The sequence below is a fragment of the Ambystoma mexicanum genome, chromosome 1q (genome assembly GCF_040938575.1).
Source record: "Ambystoma mexicanum isolate Mex_15411 chromosome 1q, UKY_AmexF1_1, whole genome shotgun sequence".
NCBI lineage: Eukaryota > Metazoa > Chordata > Amphibia > Caudata > Ambystomatidae > Ambystoma > Ambystoma mexicanum.
Window position 1 is genome coordinate 681784190 of NC_090922.1, and position 22203 is coordinate 681806392.

Here is a 22203-nt window from a genome sequence, read left to right on the forward strand (position 1 = left end):
ATCTTTTTTGTCTTGGGATTATACGACCCAGCTTTCCAATAATGCTCAGTTCCTACATAAGGGGCTGAACTCTTGGTGAACCAGGCATGTTCTGTTTGCTCTCCCATCAAATCCCCATTAGGTACTCCCCATTCTACTGGAGAATCATGCACTTCAGTCACTTCCTGCGGTATATATTCTACAGGTGGCACACTTGCCACATGTTCATGTAGTTTTGCAACCCCACCTTTTTCAAATTTTTCTCTATCTTGGATATACCATTTCCACTTGATTAGACTGGCTTCTTGGGCATGTCCTATCCTGTGTGTTTTAGGAGAACTCAAAACCCACTGCATAATCGGGATTTCGGGCCTGGTCAGTACATTATGACCAAATGGCATTTGCTCAGTATGAACAAGAGCCCAGTAGCCTAGTGGCAATTGCTTTTCAAACCAAGTGTATCTATCACCAGCCTCAGGTAATTTGCGACTCCAAAATCCTAAGTGAACCTGTTTTCTGTCTTGCTTTTGCCACAAGCTCAGATAGCATAATTGTCTTGTACCGACACATTCAACTCCACTTCTCCTGACTTAAAAGGCCACAAATCAAGCACACACAGCAGTTTGTCTTGTGCCAAGTCATACACTCTCTGTTGTTCCTCTCCCCAGTCAAACTCATACTTTTTTCGCATCACTTTGTAGAGTGGAGCCAATATATTCCCTAAATGTGTTATATGCTGTCTCCAAAACCCAAACAGCCCTATGAACTGCCAAGCTTGTTTTTTGTTCACAGGCGTGATACACTCAAGTATCTTTTGTCAGGCTTTCGCCACCATCTCTCAATGCCCATTATGCCACTTAATTCACAGAAATACCAGGGTCTCAGCTGGCCCTTGATTTTGCTTCTTCAACCCATCAATGATTACTTCTTACTGATTTTGCACACTTCGCTCATCTTTGCCCTGAATCAAAATATCATCAATGTAATGTGAAATCTGCATGTCAGGTTTGCATGGTATTTTGTCCAAATGTTCTGCCACAAGCGGTGACAAATTGCTGGGTTGTGCAAGTACCCCATAGGCAATTTTTCCAAGAAAATGAAAACTGTTCCTGCCACTCCTCAGCAATTGGCACAGAGTAGAAGGCATTAACTAAGTCTAACTAAGTCTAATGCCGCATAGCAGGTTCACTTGAACTTGTGTACATTCTCAATCAAGGTGATAGCGTCTGGGACTGCAGGGACTAAGGGAGGAGTGTATTTGTTCAATTCTCTACAATCCAGAGTCATTCTCCAATTCCCATCCCCATTGTTCACAGGCAAGACCGGAGAAATAACAGGGCGTAATACTTCTGCTTCTACATATTCCTCAATGGTTTCTGAAATATCCTTTTGACCCCCAGGAATGCAGTATTGCTTCATAGATACACTCTTTGTGGCCAAAGGCACGTGCACCGGAGGGATTTTTAATTTGCCTAAAATAACTGGTGTACAACTTAATGTGTTTACTCCAAATTGATAGGTTTTACCCCCTAGTCCTCCAGAATGTCAAAACCAATTATATATACTGGTATCGGGACAATCAACAATTGGTATAGCTCTGCTTTGACAAAGTGCCTAACTCCATCTCCACTCCTGTCTGTACTGCGGGTGTTTCCCTTCCCCCAGCCCAGTAATGGTAAAGTGTCGACCTTTAAATCTTGAAGGGTTTCCATGAATCAATGAGTCCTCCACCCCATCATCTATCAAAGCTTGGACCCCTTGTGTGTGTCCAGTCTTCCATAATATATTGACATTGACATGAGGTTGTCTGTCAACTTTTATACAAGGAGACGCTTCCGGGGCTTGGCCATAATCCTAGTCAAATTTGGAATGAGTGTATCCGGACTCGGACCCTAACATTGTGCTCACCAGCTTTCTCAAATCAGCATATGTTGGCTGGTACTCGGAAGGGGTCACCATAGACCCTTTTTCCTGTTCCTCCCCAAGAGAAGCCAAAGGTGAAGTGACTCTTTTTTGGCTTAGTCACCACCTGCCTCTTAACCTGTTAATAGCACTCCTTCCCAGCAAGCCCTCTCTTTTTGTATAACTCATACATCTCTCTGGTTTCAATGCCATAAATCTCCTCCTGCGGTACACCATCTTTCAACAATGCCAAAAACATGTAGTTTCTTGACATTCAGGAGTCTCGACTATCTCGTCTCCTGCCTGCTGTTCTTCTCTCACTGCGTCTCTCTCTCTCTCTGTCTCTCTCTCTCTCTCTCTCTATCTCTCTCTCTCTCTCTCTCTCTCTCTCTCTATCTCTCTCTCTCTCTCTCTCTCTCTCTCTGTCTTTCCTCACCTTTGTCCCATTCACCCAGGTCTGACAATTGCCAAATTGCATCAACCACCTCATCAGTTGGTTTTTCAGTCATACCTACTAACAAAGTCATAATGACACTTTTATATGTGGGTGGGACAGTGCTTACAACCATATTTCTGGTTGACGCTGACAATTGCATCACCCCCATATGTACCGGGCGTCTACATGCATTGCTTCCTTCATAGCATGCTCTTTGATTTTCTGAATTGCCTCTTTCAGTGTAGTACTTTCTTTCCTCGTAGTACTTTCTTTCCTCACTGTACCAATCAGTGGTGATTAGGTGACTAGGATGTTTACGGTTACACCCTTGAGCCAGTAGGTGCAATAGAGACACCTGTGAAGCTTGGCCATTTGCGTCTGGAGGAGGTCCTGCCTGCAATACTTCTTGTATATTGTTGTCATTGCACAGAGACAGGAAGCACAGGGAATTTCTGGAATATATCAACAGGCCCCTGGCACCCCCATCAACCATTGGCACCATCCATGTAAGCAAGGGCTAGTCTGTTCTCTGCCTCAACTGAGTAATAATCTCCCCAAACCTCTTGGTGTGTGAAATCTTCTAGCATAATGAAATCCACAACTCCCCCTGCCAGGTTATGGGGATGGAGGCCAGCCCTACTCCTCGTTACTGGTTTGGCAGTTACTGATGTTTTGTCAGGTTTCAATTTAGATTCTGCATCCACCTCTGGGCTACACTCCAAGTTGGTGGAATTCCAAATATCACCATCCCACTGATCCCAATCTACCCCTGTCGTAGCAATTACAGCTGCCACATTCCTTTTGTTTATATTACCTCATTGCTTTTCATATTTATATTGAGCAACCCTAATAGCTACACCCCCAGCCACTACCTGGTATTTATCTGCTTTGTCATGCTAAAGTTTAATTTGTAATGGCTGCATCAGTGTGATCTGCTTTTCAGCAGCTAATTCTTTCTCTAAATGCAAAATATCTTCATTCAGCTTTACATTTCTCTAAAGCATTTTTCTGTAGGCATGCAACAGAATCCACGCCCGCCTCCCCAGTGCAACAAATTCCTTTCCCTTTTCCACTGAAACCTGATGTAAACAAGACACACCCTCAGAGGGTCCTGCCTCACCTAATCTTTCATTCCACGAATCACTCAACCTAGCATGCATGCCCATTATTGTGCTAATTTATCATGTGTGCTCTTTTTCCACCCGGGGATCATAACAGCAAGCAGAGAACCCCTAATCTTTTTTCTTAAACAAAGTGTTCATATTTACAATAAATTACAATCTACAGTAACTTATTCACGACAACCTGAATGCAGTCACGCAAAGTGCACAAACAAAACACTTATTAAAACAGCCTGACTCCCACTGCAACGGGAAGAAAAAAATACTCACTTTCACTATAAATCCTGCCCACCAGCGTTCAAGCAAAGATCCCTTGATGCCTGGAATTCTTCATCACAAGGTATCCTGTTTTTGTTTTTCAGAAAGTGCACAGATATATTTCTGTTTTTCCCCAGTGCACTGAATGAAAGCTTTGAATGCTGAGAGGCAATTATGCACACACACACACTCAGCTTGGCTGTAAAATGGCTCTTATATGGCCTCTTTATTCACCAACGTATACATAAATGAATGAATGAATGAATGAATGCAGCAAGAATCATAAATTGAAAGAAATCTAGATAAAAACTATCACTGTTGATACAGCTGCAAAGCATACCCTCATCTTGCCAGTGGCCCTGAAAAGCTCCCAAACAGTCAGGCAGAGAGATCTTGGCATCAACGGGCCTGAAGCAATGCGCCCATCCTCCAGTGAATCTTTCTGTCTGACTGCTCTGGTGCCCCTCATTTTAAGCCATCCGCAAATGCGTCGCAGCATTTTCCAGAACCTTCTGGCTTTCCAAGTCTCTGCCTGTTGACAGTTCCCATGGGCCCCCGGCCGGAGTGACCCATGGTAACCACAAGATGCAAAACTCTTCCCTTTCTCAAGAAAATAGCAAAAACAACTACATAACTACTCTTTGGCTTTAGCAAATTCCATAACAATGTTATCAGGTACCAGCCGGCGCAGGCTCAGCCTATGCGTGCATCTTCTCTCCATTGTGACCTTGGATCAATGCAGAATAACATAAGCAATAGGCAGTGCTGAAAACATGTTTACCAGTGGAATAATACGAGAAGAGTTCACACGAAGTACAGCTTCCACTGAGGCCTGTCCATTATGGTTCTGGGAGTACCCAAAATGTACATTCAGGTACAATGTTTTAGTCAAAAGCATTACAGTCGGCAGGTGCGGGGAATATCAGTCACGTTGCGACTCCAGTGACCTTATTAAGTCTCTGTATTCCATTAAGACTCTGTGCACTCTTGGAGCTATTCACAGTTATGGGAGTCATCTTTCCCAGTGATCCAGCACTGCAACTGCACTCTGCGCAGCTTCTCTGAGATAACTCTGTGCCAGGAAACTCCCTGTTCTCCTGAGTGCAGTGTTCCAATAGAACTGTGGGCAGCAGGGTGACCCCGGTGATGCTCTGTCTTGCTAATAAAGAATGCAGACGCTGTGAGTGTTCATTCTTTGCCAACTCCTTCTCCCCAGCACTAACGTCAACACAATGCAGCGGTACGCAGGGGTGAGAGGATCTCCCACGATCCAACAGACTCTTCAGCCGACAAGTGGCTCAAAGATCCAGCAGCCGTTCACACACAGCCTCAGCGACAGACCAAAATGCTTCTCTGCCTCTGACAAGCTTTCTCTGTGCATTACATTAGATCGGTTTCACAAATCATCATATGTCTTCACAGAGGACATGCTGACCCTCTCTCTTCACTTTCAACTCTCTGCCTCCGTTTCTTCCACCACATTGCTTATTCAATCCATTCACCACATTTTCCCCGGGGAGGAATCCTCCATCTCTCAATCTACAGTTCTTCCACAGAGGCATTACCCGTCCTCATTATACTACAGTTCCTCCAATGAGGCATTCTCCATCTCCCATTACTCTACAGTTCTTCTATGAAGGCATTCTCCATCTCCTATCACGTTTTCTCTTTCCCCAGGCAGCTTCTCCTTATAGCCACTGGTGCAAGTGTAGAGTTGCACAGGGTAAGCCCTAGTGAGGAGTTTCCCCTGTTTCTAAAGCACTGGGACGTGTTGAAAGACCATTGCACCACCACAAGTGCAGTTTTGCATTGTTTATGCACCGGGGAAAAATTGCTCTGGTGCAGAAAATATCTATTTCCCATGCCTTTTGCACCAGGGCGAAGTTTGCCCTAGTGCCATTCCGTAATAGCACTATAGCAAACTTTGCCCTGGTGCAGAGATGCAGTGAAAATCTATTTTTTTACAATAGGGTAGTGTTGGCGCTGCTGCTTATAACATGCCAGATTGCACTTGTCCTGGTGCAATGGTTTTCTGGTGTGTCCAAGTGTTCTTGGACATAGGGCACATTTTGCCCTGGGGCTGATGCCGTGCAGCTTTGCACTTGTGCCAGTGCAGTGTTTCTGTACTGTGGCCCCAAGCATACAAAAAGCACTGAAAGAGGTCACCATGCTGCAGGTCCCAAATAACAGTGCACCTAACCAGAGGAGGCAATTGCAGGGGTCTTGTTCTTCACGATGCACAGCATCTCAGAAATATGCGCAGTCTAAACCCAATGCGATGTAATTGAGATCCAAACAGGACTGAACATTACACTAGGCCTTCATAGAAACCCAAATGGACGCACCTACTTGAAATCCACCATAAGCAAATCTGAAAATGCAGTCCAAAACTCACACAGCTCAAAATCCTTCACAATAAGAACTCAACCCATCAGTGTGCAAAAGCAGGAGTACAATTCATGTCTGCAATTCAGTTCATTAATTTGGACTGGCCATGAATTTTGGATCATTTTTTGGGTAATGAAAAATGTAGGGGATGAAAAGGTACGTTTAGCGACCAATGTGCATTAATGTTTGGCATTGTTTGCGCCATTAATTGAAAAGGTAGCATGGCACCTTCATAACACAGAATGAGCACAAAGCTATTTAACATTTTTTTGGGTGTTTTGCAGAATTTTAGACGACTATTAGAAGAGGAAGGGGACAAAAAGGATATTCATCAGTTATGGGCAGATGGGGAGCAGGTGCAAGTGGGTCTAGGTCACTTGGCGTAAGCCTCACCCACCTGGTGCCTTCCTGGTTGCCGCTTGTTTTCCCCACTTAGCAAGCCCCGCCCACATGGTGCCTTCCTGGTTGCCGCTCTTTTCACTATTTAAGGAGCCCTCTAGCCTCTTTTCCTTTGCAGATGACGAGCAAGTGCAAGTGGGTCTAGGTCACCTAGCCTAAACCCTGCCCACCTGGTGCCTTCCTGGTTGCTGCTCTTTTAACGCTCTTTTCCCCACTTAGCAAGCCCCACCCACCTGGTGCCCCCCTTCAGGTATTGCCCGTTTTTCTTGATTCTTCTACCCTGCCCCTCCCCCGCACCCTCCAGGCTACCTCTGCAGGAGTATGCCCTGATACATTCTGGTTTCACCATCACCGTCTTGTGGCCAATGCTGGATTTGAATTTTATGGACTTTATTGATTCACAGCGTGTCACCCTTTCTCAACTCTCATGCTGGAATGCCTTTGCATCTTGTACTCATGGTGGCCCTGAATCATTCTGTTCCAGTCTTCATCATGTATCCTGGCTTGCAACATTATGTGTTACTACTGACTTCCTCAATAGTATTCTCTTGCCCCTCTTGCTACTCCACTCTTTTTGACTGCTTACTCTCTGTTCTCTCCTCTTCTCCTTTTCTCCCTTTTCCTATTTCCTCCACTCCTCCCGTTACTTTCTTCTATGCACTTACTCTATCAGAATTGTCCCTGGACCTAGTATGATAGCAACCTCGCCTGTCTCTTCCCCACTCCCCTTACTTGTTTCCCCCCCCCCCATTTCCCTCTTCAGCACTATCTGAAATGTCATCAGGCCTAGTGCGATAGTCGATTGTTTTGTTCCTACCTTCCCTTTCTGCACCCATCTCCCTCACCTTTTGCTTTTCTCCGGCTCTACCAGAAATGTCATCAGGCATAGTACGGTAGTCGTCTGTCTGTTTCCATTTCCTTCCCACTCTCCCCGTCCCTTCCTTATCTATGTCTTAGCTCTTGTACTATCTGAAATGTCATCAGGCCGAGTACGATAGTTAATTTCACATCCTTACTGTTCATGGCCTGTAAGAATGTCACTGTATTTTCCCTTGTTCCCTCCCTTGCCTTGAAGTGCTTTGAAACACATATTCTGTATCCACAGACCGACACCCTGCTTCTTCTCTTGGGGAAACCCTGGGTGGTATGATTGCCTCCTTTGGGGGCAGTGGGTTTGCCTCTCCTATGTTGTTTAATCCTGCACTCTGCAACTCCCTCAGCAGTTACCTCACACCTCTCCTTTTCGCTTGACAGGTACCTGATCTCCTCCTGGGTTCACTTGAAGACCTACTCATGACCAGTGTTACAAAGATGGTTCAGAAGGCAACATGGTAAGCCTTAGGTTTCTTTATTATGTTGCACACTCACAGGTTACATATAGGACATACGGTGCTAGACATAGGAGGCAGGATTATAAATATTTGCTTGAGAGCCCAGGATAGCCCATCTGCTACCACCACCCAGGCTGCATCTCTCATCAACTGTCCTGGGCAGAACCCAAACCAAACTTCAACATTCTGGGCTCCTGCTTCAGCACTTGCAATACATTCCATGAGATCACAGCTTCACAAGTTCACATACACAGACAGACCACAGGGAAGGAAAGTAGGATTCAACAAAAGTCCTTCATTGCAGATGGTATTGAGCCCACGCAGGCTAAAAGTCTTTCTAGTGGAGACAGCTGTAAACTCTAAAGACTCACAGGGAGAAAAAAGATTGAAAAAGCCACAAAGAAATAAAACAATGGGCGTAAAAAGTATATGAGTAAAAACGCAAGAACATCTCTTCATAATTTACATGCCGCAGAAGAAGAGGCTGAAAAAATTGACTACAGATTTAATTTTATTTTTTTCTAGCAGAATTGTTTTATTGTCATAAATTGTTTTATTATCATGATCTGTATTTTTGCTATACTTTGATTTCTTGTGTTACTTTGTAAAGGTTTTGTAAAACCAACAAAAAAAAAAAAAAAAAGAAGAGGCAGAGGCATCTGTGGTGGGCTCAAAGAGAGCACATGTGGTAAAGTGCTGGAGCCCTGTGGTCCTTCTTGTAGTAAACACTTAATTACAGGTGCCCTTGAAGAAAGATAATTTGACTCAGATAATACCCCTGCCCGTTGTCCCAATGATAAACGATTGCAGTGGGTTTTACACATCTGAGGGGGTGATCCAGAGCCAGAAGTCAACAAGATTAGATGCTAATATCTTAGAGAAAAAGAAATGGAGATCACAAAGTATATTACTTTTACTTTGGATAACACTGGTCTGGGGCTTTGAACATCAGTTAGAAACACTTTCACAGCCAGTAGTAAGCTCACTGTCTCTCAGAAATAGGAGTCCAGTTAAACCACATTGATGACAACACTCAAGAAGTTTTGATGGACATAGTCCATCAAAATTCTCCAGGTCGGGCCCTTTTGGAAATCCGAATATGCCCAATTCAGTTTGACGCTAATACCCAGGCAGTTTGGAATTGTACAGCACAACAAACATCTAATTTGGATTCATGTGAAAGGGGAGTCCAGACAAATCAATCCGAATTTTATTCACAGTCTGTAGGATGACATATAGCTCATTAATTGGACACAATTGTGTTCTGTATGAGGGAATTTGGGAGAGGTTTTTTTGAATTGGTATGATTACTGGACTTGTGCTTTGCCACCCCGGGCTGCCTATCTGTAATATTTGTTGTATTAATGTAAATAAGTTTATAAACATGCACAACAAAAATTGAAATTGCACACGTGTTGGATTACAATGGTCCACAATGCAGTTAAGTGATCCTTCCTCTTTAATTCAGTGGTCCTCTAGAGACTCATTTATTCCAATGTCACCCATGGACTATTGGAGGAAAGACATTTTAACTATGTTGTATTAGAACTGATTTTCAGATCGGATGGTCCGGTTATCTTGAATATCTCAAATGTCCTGGTCCTCTTCCAAGAGATTCCCTCTCTGCAATTGTTAACATCCTGAGATATTGGGAACGTGTATTTTCGCGTTTTCTTGATGAAAACTGTACAGATATTGTAGAACTGTGTATAAACTCAACCCTAGAGGCTACATTGATTTTGGAGGAAGCAGAGGCAGTACATAAACTTGGTTATGATATTCTGCCAAAAAGTTAGACCTTTTCCTTATACAAAAATGTCAACTTTCCTAGAAGTCAACTAGTTAATTCAAATGGTACAAAGGAACGGCTAAAAATAATAAGTAAAAATATGCAGGGTTGTAATCATATTGTGCATTTTGAAACACCATTTTACTATCCAGAACAAGTAGATGTAAACAATTTGTCATGGTTGCCTGGATCTCCTTCAACAGGATTTAAGAAACTTGAGGACTGTGGGGTGGGCTTTAATCTCTCCTAGCCTTTGGGCGTTGGTTTGGAATACACATGGATTTAAGAGCTTTATGAATGATTTGACAAAAGCCACTTATTTTGCTAATTATGACATCCTTAGTTATGATCTCTGCCTCAATGCCAGCAAGACTGAGATTTTTGGGACACCTGCTCCCTCCTTTACGCTCTGTCTGGCTGCCCACTCTGGGCCCTCTTCCTGCTCCTTCCTGTGAAGCAAAGAACCTTGATGTCATCTTCGAGTCCACCATCTCCTTCTCTCCTCACATCTCTGATGTTTCTAAGAATTCTAACCATCAGCTCCACCTCCCCAGACGTATTGTTCCTTTTCTCACTTTCCCACAAAAGCTCTCTGTCTCCAGAGCTCTGGTCCTCTCTAGGCTGGACTACTTCGGCAGCCTCTTTCTAAATCTGCCTGCCTCTACCCCTCGACCTTTACAACGTATCCAGACAGGGCTGTGAGACTTGTCCTTGGTCTCAAACCCAGGTATCGTATCTCTCCAGCTCTGATATCTCTGCACTGGCTCTCTGTGGCTGCAAGGATCAAGTTCAAGACCCTCTGCATTGTCCACAAGAATTCTGGGGCCAGGGAACGTTCTACGCCCAACTTTCTCCCCCTAAACAACTTCCTTCCTGAGCTCTCCACTTATCCACTTTCAAATCTCTGAGGGTCAGACGCTTCTCTAAGCAGAGACTTGCAGGCAGATGTCTCTCTTCGGCTGGGGCCTCCCTCTGGAACAGCCTCCATGCCTCTTTCAATTATGAGCAGAACCCCCTCTGGTTCCAGAATCAACTCAAGACCTTTCTCTTCGCTTCCGCTTTCTCTCTTCCTCTCCCCTGATGATGTCCCTGACTGTTCCACGCTCTGGCCACCTGAATACCCTCTGAACTCCGGTCCAGGATCCTGCATGTCCAGTTGCCCCAGCACTTAAGGGTCTCTGCCTTCAACCCTACGGTCCCTTTTCTCTGCACTCATGAGCCAACCGCTGCCTGCACCTATTGAGCTACTTGTACTCTTGTGCTACTTGCACTTATTGAGCTACCTGCACTTCTCCCTTTCCCTCCTGCCCTGGCACTTCTCCCTCCCCCTTTCCCACACATGCATGATCTGAATGACACAAGGCCTAGTAAAATAATTGTTTTGTCCTCCCTTTGTTTTCCCCTTCTATGGCTTATCACGCCTAGAAACACTTGTGTACAGCCCAGTTATAAATCGCATATCATATCATATCATATCATATCGAATTATCATATCATATCCTTATATTTAAAGAAACTTGGCTGAGGTCCAACATCATTATGGATGGATTTTTGATTAACCAGCAACTTGCTAATATGTCTAATGGAGGCCAGCCCTTTGGCAGACTGTTGGTAGCTATTAGAAACTCTTTTATAATGCATGTAGATGTTATATCACTAGATAAAGATGGCATAATGCTGTTAAATTGTAAATGAAAACTGGTAAGGATTTCGCTAATTTCCTTCTTGTTATTCCATATTAGAACACTATGGGCCTCATTACGACCCTGGCGTTAATCAATGGCGCTATTAGCGCCATGGTTAACGCCGGTAACTTACCGAATCTGCCATGGTGAAATGGGGAATTACCACCCCATTCCAAGGTTGGTGGGGCAGTAATTCCCCATTTACCATTGGCTCTTCCCCATTCCCATTTTTGCCCCATAGGGCTCAATGGGAAGGGGGAAGGTGGTAATTACGGTACCGCAAATTGCGGTACCGTAATTACCTTCAAGGTCCCTTTGCGGGTCCCTACCTTAACGGCTGGTACAGACCAGCCGTTAAGGTCGGGTGCCGCACTGGGACCTCGTAGTAAGGTCTTAAGGGGTTAACGGCGACGCAACATTTTACGGCACTGTTAACCCCTTAACGCCTGGATTGTAATGAGGCCCTATGTGTTCTAAACTGGGAGATATATAAGTACTGTGGCAGACATTGTAGGAGACTACAGGGGTAAATAATATCTCAAAAATGTGGTATTAGCTGGTGATTTAAATTCACAATGTATTCTGGAGGGAACTGGTGGTAATGGAAAAGCTGCTCCTTTTAAATATGGTCGGGAATGCAATACTTTCTTTTCAGACTGGGAATTAAAATTGGCAAATTGTAACATTGCTGGTGATTTAGTGTTGCAGTCAACTTGGGAAAGTGGTGGGAATACATCAATTATTGATTATATGGCAATGTCTCTGGAGATGTTTGCCAAATGCTCTGCCTTTAAGGTAGAAAAAACATCACTTAGCGACCACAATCTGCTTGTTGCGAGTTTCAATGATGAACACGATACATCGTTCCCCTTTCTCATGTTAGCCTTAGAGTAAATCAAGCAGGTAATATAATTTCAAGATTTGCTGCTGCAGGTTCACATTAAATAAAAATGTATGGAATGTTCAAGCCTTAACCGCTTTGGTTGAAAAACTGGACCTTGTAACTGCTGGTAATTTTTACTATTTTTAAGAAATCATGATTCCATAAGGGGCCTAAATGGCAGACAGTTTTGTGCCCATAGTCTTTGTTTTGATCAGTCTATCTTGGAAAAAATAACATTTTTAAGAATGAATCTTATATTTTTTAAATCACAGAAATTAACAAATAATGAGTTGTGTGTAAAGAAGAGGAATCTGCAGCAGGAATATAAATCTTGGCTCAGGCCCCATCATTTCTTGATGGCTGAAAGAGATAGTGAGCAGATGTTAAATGTTCTGGTCACAAAAAACACTTACAATTTCTGGTCGATGATGAATGAGCTTAATAATCCACAGATATGCTTTTGGTCGAATCCGGTTTCAGAGGGTGCCTGGAAATCCTATTTTGAAGAATGACATTCTCGATCGTCAAGAGCAGTGACATCTAATCAGTCAACCTCTGGTTGGGAGCTTGATATTGGGGAAGATGATATATTAGAACTTAACAAAAAGACGTAAAATTCAAGGGCACCCAATGGTCTCTCAAACCAAATTTTTAAATTGGATGGGATTTTGTTGTCAAACATTTTGGCTATATTGTTTACTGATATTATTAAAAATAGAACGACCCCATCAATCCCAACTTCCATCATTGTGCCAATTTACAAGAAGGGCAATCTGGGGAAACCAGCCAACTACAGACCAATCTCTTCTGGATGTAAATAATAAAATCTTTGCAATGTTGGTTTTCAAACAATTGGATGCTTGAGTGATGAGGACTGGTGTTCTAAAGAAGTTTCAAATGGGGTTTCATAGGGGCACGAGGACCGATTTATGGTTTTGTTTTAAATTGTTTGCAGGAAAATATTTGGGGCAGGGGATTAAGTCGTCTTTATACTGCATTCATAGATTTTTCAAAAGCTTTCAACAATGTCAATCGAGATTTACTTTACAAATTGGAAAGATGAGGTCTGCCACCACTGGCTATTATCATGCACATACATGAAGGTACCATCTGGTGGTATATCCTATGTCTCTCAAGGGCAACACCGGTATAGGCGACCCAGAGGATATTAGGTTTAACATCATTGTCTTCAATAATAAAAATGAATAGGAGGAAAACTGTATGTTAAAATTATGGAAGTAGAAATGTATACAGTATTAGGGATCATGAAGGATGGAATGGTGAAGAACTACCATGGAATTTAAATTGCAAAATGAGGAATACTTTGAATTAATTGCATGGTCCCCGAAGTGGAATGATGGCAAAAGGGTGTTGTTAAAAACGCGAAGAAAGAAAGTTGTTGAATGGGAATGGGCAGTGACAACTCTCCTCCTTACATACACTATCAAGGATGCACTGCTCAATTAGTAAACCCCAAAGATATAGTGCAGCTCCCCTGTCCAATACAGCAAAGGATTTTATGTTGATCCGGCCAAATAAATTGCATGTTTTAGACGTTAAAGGTGCATAGATGGTGATGCCCAAGAATAAACGGTTATGTAGGTTATGATGGAGTATGTTGGAGTTGGAAATGAGATCTTGTAAACAAATGTGTAAGTATTACATTTGGTTTTATATGAAGTTGCCAGTGTATTGGATGAAATTACAAAAGAATCTGGTTGATGTGTGTGTCATGGTGGAGTTCTGCCCTATCAATTGCTGTTATAAATCAATGGAAGTTTTTGAAAACAAATTGAGCTGTAATGAATATTGGTTTTCCCTTGCCTTCTTTTTTTCCCCATTTGTCTCTGTTTATATTTTATTGTTCCTGTTTTATTGTGTGGCTGTTTTATTATGTGTAGTTTGTATGAGTATATTGTTTTAAACATGTATGTGAAAAGTTATAATTTTCACTGTCTTGCATTAAAGTAATAATAACATGAACATACAATGATACAGATTAGGTTAGATGGGCAGGGGCGTTTGACAAACCCTATTAAAACACACAGAGGCTTACGTCAATGATGTATATTGGTGCCTTGCCTATTTAACCTATATCTGGTTGTCATTGATGATTGCTTGGGAGGGGCTGCTTTTGTCTCCCCTAAGATTGGCGAAGCAAGGGTCCCTAAGATTGGCGAAGCAAGGGTTTGTTGGATGGCCTACACGGATAATGTTGTTTTGACTGATTCCACACCAGAAGGCATCCCAAGCCTTTTGACTGCCCTGCCACGATATGTTTTGACAAATGACCTTGTTATACGCCCAGAAAAGCACAAGTTATTCGTTTTTGTAAAAGACAGTGGAAGCAATGTGGTTTTTCATGGTTTTTAGAGAAGACCAAGTTGCTTCCTGTGTCATAGGTTATTTATTTACGTTTTGAGTTCCTGGCTGTTCTGTGTCAGAGTCTAATGTTAAAAAGGCTTCAAAGGAAAATGGATCAATTTGTTTTTCAGATGTGTAAAATCATTGAAAAAGTATTGCAGATTTTCTGTTAAGCCATTGATTGTTTTTTTAATAAAACAAAGGTGATTACATCTGTGCTTTATGGTACAGAAACTCCTCACCCTACAAATTAAATTGGGCTTGTTAGAAAGGGAGGTTGAGGAAAAAGTTTTTCACTCTAACCGTGAGCCTACTGATGGCCTCGCATCATTAAATGTTAGTTTTAACTGGAGGATTTTAAAATGATATGTTAAGATACTAACATCCAATGATAACTCATTTTACTTTAATTTGAAGGTTGGCATGAAAACTGGATGATTTTCAAACTTTCGCTGAATCGATTTTATATAGTTGTGGTAGATGCTCCACAGAGTTAATCACAAACCCTTGTGAGGTAAAAAGATCTTTGTTTAATGTAAACTGGAAAGCGACTATTGAAAGTACTCATAGTTATACTTTGCGTTCTACATTTTTCAATGATCGATAAGCCACTTGGTATTTAACCAAGGTATTTACTGCGCTTCCCAAATCGTTACTGGAGAAACCCGTTTTTACATTTTTGTTTAAATGTTTTACACACAAATGAAGTACTTGTGGCAAGGTCCAGGCAACAGAATAAGGATTATCATATGTCATCTATGTCCAGACGCAAATGAGCCACAAACTTTAAAACATGTATTGGTCCATTGTCCAGCATTACAGGAGCTTATAGCTATTTGCTTGGTGCGTTTGGCTCACAACTTAGAATGGTTAAAAACGGATGAATTCTGGCAGCGTTTCAATGTGTGGGATGAGACTTTTTTTTAACTTTGGAGGTTAAACATTTTTAGGAAACGTGCTTGGGAATTTTGAAATAGTGATGAAGAGATGATTTTAGAATGTATTTGTGATAATACTGTGTACACAAGAATGGTTTTTAACCATGTTTATGTGATACATTATGACATTGCGATATTTACGTGTATGTGTGTTTACATTGATACTAATGGATGGGTTTATAAATGAAATTTTTAAATTGTAATGATGTTTTTTTATATAATATATATGTGAACGGTCAAGTTGACTTGACTATAATAACACAATAAAGTTAAAAAAAAAAGTAAGAATTTCTCTTCCTTTCCTGTACCGTTGCGATATTTTCTTATTCTTATTCTTATCCCTTTTCTCCACTTTGTGTCGTTTCATTGTATTTCCCCTCTGTTTCTGTTTATCGGTAGTTGTTTCGTTTTTCATATCTTTTTCTCTTCTGTTCTGTTCCTGTGTCCCAGCTGTATTCTCATTTTCATATTCTCTTTTTCTTTCATTGCTTTCTCTCCTGTCCTTGTCATCTTTCTTATTTTGGTTTTTGTTCCTCATCTTTAAGAATTTATCAGTGATAAATAACAGACAGGGCCTCATCACGAATCTGGCGGTATTCCAGCATTAATACTGCCGGGATACAGCCAGCACAATTAGCGTTACCGCTACTCGGTCCAGCGCTTTTAGCGATTGGACCCAATGGGGTTATGGGGCACTATTACCACCAGCATTGTGCAATGCATTGTGCATTGTTAAAACATACTTCTCATAGAGGAAGGGCCCCTTCCATGATGCAAATAATGGGCAATGCCCAAGGTGTTTAAAATTAACCTTTTTCTTGATGGACTGGCATGGCATGGAAGGTGATATCTTTAATCGCTTTGTAATGAGAAGTGGTCATTGTGGTTCCAAGATTCCTTACTGTGGTTTATCGGATTGGGCAAAGGCCCATATTATCCAGCCTAGGGATTGTGGTGGAGTTAAAACCTGCATGATTTTAGAGCATCAGTTATATAGTTCAATGATTGAGTTTTTCTGTTTGCAGTCACCCATTCATCCATCTGTGCATGGGTGACTGGGGAGATTTGAGATGGGTGGTTCACAAATGTGTAGATTATTTGTATTTACTTTGTGCATTTATGGCAGGAGATAACAGATCCATTGATGGGGTCTAGTAGGTGTGTCATGTAGTTGTTGAAAAGTAGAGGTGATAGTGAGGATCCTGGGGGTGCTCCACCGGTTAAGTGGGCAAAGCTGGGATTTGTAGGTGCCCATGATAGCGCTTTCTGTTCTCTCTGTGAGGAAGGCAGTGATTCAGTGCAGAGCTGTTTCTGTATTATGATGTATGGAGAATTCAACTAAGCTGAGAATCTTGATGGAGTCGTTACTGAGCAGACATAGGAAGATAAGTGTTAAGTCTGGAGATTTCATGATGAATTTCCAAAATTTCGGAGGGTATGCATACTCAGGAGATCTTGAAGGTTTTCATGAGTCAATGATAGCTTGTAGGTCTGCCCCATATAGAAAAAAGAAAAACGATAAAGAGGGGGTAGCGGGAGGTGTTGGTGGAGTTTTATTGGTGGTGTGCGGGTCAGAGAATCCTTTATTGTCATGATGATACTTAATATCAAGGATCATTTGGTTGAATTGTGCAGCAATCTGGTTGCAGAGCTCTTGTGTATAGGTAGGAGTTGTTTTGCAGGCTGTCAGATTTAAGAAATTCTTGCATGATATTATACATATCCCTTTTACTCTGATGTGCTGAAACAATGTGTGTTGAGTAGTGTGCTTTCCTTACTTTATATCCTTCAGACTTGTAAAGGTTTAATTGTTGATGATAGGTGCATTTGCTAGTGTGTAGATTTTCTCCAGTTTCGATTTTCCTTTTTAAATAGTTTAGTCTGGGGGTGAACCTTTCCGCTTGCTTCTTTTTTTCATCGTTTTTGGAAGGCTTCTTAAGGGCAATACAATCCATTGTGGAAATAATTCAGTTGTGAATGATGTGGTGTTTCATATCCAGCCTGATTATTGGTCAGTCTGTGGGGATGGGATGTTTGTTTGCTTCTAGTCTTTCTAATAAGGCATTGATGCAGGATGGTTTGTTCTGCATGACTTTGTAATAGTGCTGTCTTCCTTATCAAGGCATATGTTGACATCTTCAGGTATAGTTAGTAGTCAGCGATCTACAGCCAGGATGGCGGTGGCATCAGTGAGTTTGTCATCAAATCATGGACTATAGGAGGGAGATCTGTAGATTAAGAGGAAGCTTAGTGAAACTGTGGGAGACATGGAACAGGTCAAACAGAGTGATTCACAGACTGGGATGATGTTGAGACTATGAAGGACTCTCTGAGCACCAGAGCTATGCCACCTTCTCTTCTGTTGTTGTGATTAGCACAGAAGATCTTGAAGCCTGATGAACAATTCTTGTGATTAACCAGGTAATGATTTTCAGAGGAAAAGGAATAATAATGAGGGACAGGTTTCCTAGATGAAGAGTAGGTCTATCTATTCTTCAGAGAGAAGGTCAATAATGTCAAAGGAGTGCTTGGAGACAGAACATGCATTGATAAGGAGGGATCCTGTACCTGTCATTTCAGGGTGGGTTTGGCAGGTTGAGCAAGCGTCATGGGGTAGTTCAAGGTTGCTTTCATTCGTTTTCCCAGACTTCCACATTAAGGATTTCAGATTCAAAGAGGCCGAGGAGACTCTTTTTGGTGTCTGCCACATCTATCAGTTCCTGATAAGGTTGTCTAGTGATGAATAGAAGGTGTTTATTTCATGGACAGTATTTTGGTTGGTTGGATGGCTGTCAGGGTAGATGTAGGCAAGGGTATTTGGTTGCTGGTTATTCCGGTTTCACTGACCAATGTTTGGTCATAATAATGCTGGAGATAAAAGCTGTCTATTGTCATTGATGTGAGGAAGTCTGATGCCTAAACAGTCTCAGGATGACTGATCAGAAGGGGTAGTGAGGGCTGCTTCCAGTTCTCACCTTCTTCTATTTCCTTTCTGATTTTGCTGTCTTTGAGATTTCTAGGCCTCTTGCTACTGTATTTTCATTATGTATTTGTTGAGGATGGGGTGGAGAGGCAGTGATATGGCAGGGAGAAATGGAAAGGATGATATTTACCTTTTGATTTTCTTTGGGCCTGCATTTGTGGCTGGTTAGTTTGAGGATTTCCTAATCATTCAATCACGTTGGAGAGCTGGAAGAGTATGTTTCAAGTGAACTATAGGCCGATTAGCTTGTAGACAAAACGGATGAGATCATTTTTCAGGAACCAGATTATCCAAGGGGTTCATACAGGGTAGCAGTCTATGTGACTATGGTTATAAAGATTTGGTGAGTTATGATGTATTGCTTGTGTCTGATAGGTGTTAACCCAAAGTCAGAATGTGCATGCATTGGAAATAAATGGGCACAGAGGCTCTGAGATAGATTTGTGTGTGGATGTTTTTGTAGTTTTTTGGGGAGTGGAAAAAGGTGTGAGCAAGAGCAAGAGCTTGGGGGTATGAAAAGGGGTTGGAATGGGGAAGGGGTGGCAGATGGTGGGGCAAGGGAGAGTGGAGGGTAAAGAATGTACAACAAGGTTGCAGAGGGAAGAATGGTGAAAACATACTATATGGGCAAACAGAGAGAGGACAGGTTGATAAATAGAGAAACTAACACAAAAAGAGATGGGAGGAACAGGGTATTTATAATGCTCCACCAAACTTGCCCCCTAACTTAGGAAAACCTTAATATATCATACAAAGGTTTTGGTGGACAGTGAAGTGGCACAGGTGCGACATAAACCTCTCGCTAGATCGATCTCCCAAACTGTGGGATTGCCTCCAACCATAAAGTAAGGGATTAAACAACCATATTAGCACTGTACAATATACATTGGAAACCAAAGATTTACCGAAAAATATAAATTGTATTAAATTACTTCACAATGGCTAAAAAACACTTTCAATAGGCTATTAATGTTCAGCAGCACAATACAGTATAAAATGTGAAAAATAAACAAGGAAAAACCATGACAATAATACACGGGAACAGAGTGAAGGGAACCACCTTAAATCAGGTTCCACATTTGAAATAGAGGAACAATCACTATTCAAAAAACACACAGGGCTAAAGTTAATTCACCTACATCAAACTTGAAACTCAATAACACAAAAAAACTCACACTGCATCATACCCAATCAAGCAAACATGTTTAATTCCTCATACAATCACGTCAAACACAGTAAAGGGAAATTCATCAGGGGCATGTATTCTAAAAAACAACAACAATTCACAATAACAAAGGTTTGTGCAACTTTGAAGGCTAAAACAGTGGCAAAAAAAGCTGTCTTTATAAATGCAGAGTTTCCTGGTAAATTCCAGAACCAACCAATAGCACACACTATCAATGTGGTGTCGCGGTTAGACAGTGGAAGAGAGTGGTAAATGCAGCTATGTTGCTGCCTTCACCAACACCTTGATCTCTGATTAAGCGGGAGGTGGATGCTGCGCACCTGTGAACAAAATGAGGGATAATAGTGAGAAGGCTAATCAATAAACCCTCTATACTAGCAGAATGTGTAATTACAATTCTGTGAGTACACGTTAAAATGTATAAAGTGTCTCCAAATCCCCATAACACATTGGGTATCCATGCTCAGACAACGTGTTGAATTAGAAAAAGCAAACAAAGAGAAGGAAAAAATTGGCTAAATGGTACGACTACTTAAGCACACATTAAGCAATCACCATCCAAGTGTCGCACCTACAGCGAGACTCAACAACTACAACAATATCTCCATCACAGAGAGCGATGGTCATCTATACACACTAGGAAGTCACCCCATTATCTGTTGGATAGACAAGGACTGTATGGCAAGGACTGTATGGCACTCAGGCTACTACCCATATTTGTAAAGGTAATAGCCTAGCAATCAATTGGCATTCTTGACGCCCGGCATGCTAGGGGTCTGTATACAATAATATCTCTTCTAAAGGGAGCCTCAACAAGTACCCATTAGACCAGAAGGAAAAGGGGACGGAGGAAAGCCCAAGATCATAAAGCTACTGCCGGCTTGCGCTTTATCGTACGGAATTCTTTTTCTGCTTGGCGGTGGCTGACATGTTGTGTTGGCATCGCATGTTTTTACAGCGTGATATTATGTGAGGACAGTCCGTTCCATCCCCTGGTTAAGACCAACGTATATGGACTTGATGTACTATGACGACTAGCGCGTATGTGCACACCTGCAGCGTGTTAGTCTGCATTCCACAAGGGCGGGTAGTTCCCCGTGCAGCTGCGCTGTGCAGCTTTGGAAGCTATATTAACGTTCGAATAGCAAGTGAGATTTAGGTTTCCTTGCTTGACTCTGGGATTGCCTGGAGGTGCCGACGCAGCTTGACAAGCACAGAGGGGTTACTATGAACTCCCGACCGGATATTGACAATGGCCGCAGTTTAGGTGAGCTTTATCCATTTTTAAAACCACTATGGGTTTGACCTTTGGTTTAGACTTTGTCTAAGCCTCAGTAGCTATGGAGTCGTCCCTTATTTAATACTGGGTGTATTACATGCCAGTGGGATTGGTTCATTATTATTATACCCCCAATAAGGGAATACGACGGCAGGCGTTATTAAACTGTGTCCCTTTGAGGTACCGATTCGCTGTGGATATCCAATTTTACATCAATGCCTTTTTTATTTTGGGCAGGCTTTCTGATAGAGAGATGCTTGGTTTAGCCGCTCGATATTCCTGTGAATTGACGACCACGCGTTGCTGGAAGGTTGCTTCCCTAAGTTGTGACGTGATTGACTGCAGGCTGATTTGTGCTGACTATACAGGTATCGGATTGTGGTTGCACCTTATTTTAAATAGCGCACTGCTGCGAGGTTTATTGAAATGATGCTGAACTAGACTTGTTTTTATTCTCGCAGCTTAACTCTGAGCTTGTTAGGAGCGACCCTTTCAATTGAAGAACTTAGGTGTCTCTGTTATTGAGTTTCAACACATCATAGCACACGTTCGACAATCTTCATGAAGGTATGGTCTGTGAATTCCATATGATAAAGCGCAAGCCGGCAGTAGCTTTATGATCTTGGGCTTTGCTGACCTTTTCCTCCGTCCCCTTTTCCTTCTGGTCTAATGGGTACTTGATGAGGCCACCTTTAGAAGAGATATTATTGTAAACAGACCCGAGCCTGCCGGGCGTCAAGATTGGTAAGTGATTGCTAGTCTATTACCTTTACAAATATGGTTAGTAGCCCGATTGCACTACAGTCCTTGTCTATCCAACAGATAATGGGGTGACTTCCTAGTGTGTATAGATGACCATCGCTCTCTGCGATGGAGATATTGTTGTAGTTGTTGAGTCTCGCTGTAGGTCCAACACTTGGATAGTGATTGCTTAATGTGTGCTTAAGTAGTCGTACCATGTAGCCCATTTGTTCCTTCTCTTTGTTTGATTTTTCTAATTCAACGCGTTGTCTGAGCACTGGATACCCAATGTTTTATGGGGTTTTGGAGACACTTTACAAATGTTAACGTTTACTCCCCAGAATTGTAATTACACATTCTGCTAGTATAGAGGGTTTATTGATTAGCCTTCTCACTATTATCCCTCTTTTTGTTCACAGGTGCGCAGCATCCACCTCCAGCTTAATCAGAGATCAAGGTGTTGATGAAAGCAGCAACCTAGCTGCATTTACCACTCTCTTCCACTGTCTAACCGCGACACCACATTGATAGTGTGTGCTAT